Below are 1,576 nucleotides of genomic sequence, written 5' to 3' on the forward strand. Positions count from 1 at the left end.
AGCATTAGGAGAGCGATAACAAGTTTCTCCCAACAAGAAGGAGAACAATTTCATGAGGCTTGGGAAAGACTAAAAGAATTACTTAGAAAGTGCCCCCACCATGCTCTTCCTAAATGGCAATTGGTTCAATGCTTTTATGATGGCCTTAGACTGACATAGGCAAATGGTTGATTCTTCTTGTGGTGGGATTTTCATGCACAAGAATGAGAATGAAGCATGAGAACTTTTTGAGACCCTTAGTGAAAACTCCCAACATCATGCCTCAACAGCTAGAACTGAAATTCTATCCACCGGGCAACCAAAGAGGAGTAGTCTCTATGAGATCAATCCTACCATTGAGATGAGCACTAAGGTTGACTTGCTATCAAAGAAATTGGACTATCTCTTGTCATTAGGACAACAAACCCCATCTACACTTCCTACAAGTTTCTCTCCACCTAATCAGATTGAAGCATGTGCTTTATATTCCAGTCTATCCCATCATGTCATTGATTGCTGTTTGGCTACACAATACCCTAAGTTTGTTAAGGAACATGCACATTTGGCCTTAGGAGTCTCTAAATTGGGCAATGATCCATATTCCAATACCTACAACCCAGGATGGCAAAACCACCCCAATTTTTCATGGTGAAACTCAATGCCCAATCCCTTTAATCAAATACCTTATAGGCCACCTCCATTTAATATGCAACAAAATGCCTATAGGAATGAGCAACCATCATCTCTGCAACCCTCACATAATTCATCATTTGAGGATAAGGTACCAAAGGCACTTAGTGGACTAGAGCAAAACACTCAATTGTTGCATTCCCATTCTCAGTCCATTAACAAATTGAAAACCCAACTTGGTCAACTAGCTGATGCCATCAGTAGGAGGGAGATTGGCCAGTTACCTAGTCAACCAATATGTAATCCTAATCATCAAATTGAGTCTAGGAAAGAACAAGTCCAGCAGTCTCTGTTGTGATACGTAGTGGGAAGGAATATTATGCACCTTTGCCTACTCCTAAGCCATTGCCTATTGATCTTGAGAGTCGAGAAGAGGTTGATTTGACCCATGAGACTAGTGATGACGCACACAACCCTAGTAAAGAGACACCACCTGTGAGTATTCCCCATCAATTTTCTCATAAGGGGTTGCACATTTCGATTGTAGAGGGTCCTACTCCTAAATCTTACACTCCTAAAGCCCCCTTCCCTGAAGCTCTTGAATCCTCAATTCCAGATTATAGAAAGAATGCTAAGATGTAAGAGATGATTGATTTATTCCAACAAGTTCGTATCAATCTCCCACTATTAGATGCTACTAAGCAAGTCCTAGCTTATGCTAAGTTTCTAAAGATTTATGCACCCAAATGTGTTAGTTGAAGACTCATACACCTAAAATTGTGCACCTAAATGAACAAGTTAGCTCGGTAATTTTCAACCAACTGCCCCCTAAACTTAAAGATCCAAGTACACCTTTAATTTCATGTGTCATTGGAGATTTATCCATAAGTAAAGCATTGCTTGATTTGGAAGCCAGTGTGAATATTTTACTCGGTTCAGTTTATGATAGGTTTGGTCTAGCAAATTT

At 40.0% G+C, this 1,576-nt stretch overlaps 1 non-coding gene across 1 annotated transcript; it reads right to left on the reverse strand.

Annotated features, from left to right (window-relative positions):
* LOC148998793 (small nucleolar RNA R71) lies at positions 1-107 on the reverse strand. The gene has a single exon (XR_016171107.1). It is a non-coding gene; the product is annotated as a small nucleolar RNA R71 (small nucleolar RNA).
* Between the last annotated feature and the right edge of the window lie 1,469 nt (positions 108-1,576).

Source organism: Hakea prostrata, unplaced genomic scaffold (assembly GCF_041222555.1).
Source record: "Hakea prostrata isolate BN-2017 unplaced genomic scaffold, UWA_Hpros_2 contig_134, whole genome shotgun sequence".
Lineage (NCBI taxonomy): Eukaryota > Viridiplantae > Streptophyta > Magnoliopsida > Proteales > Proteaceae > Hakea > Hakea prostrata.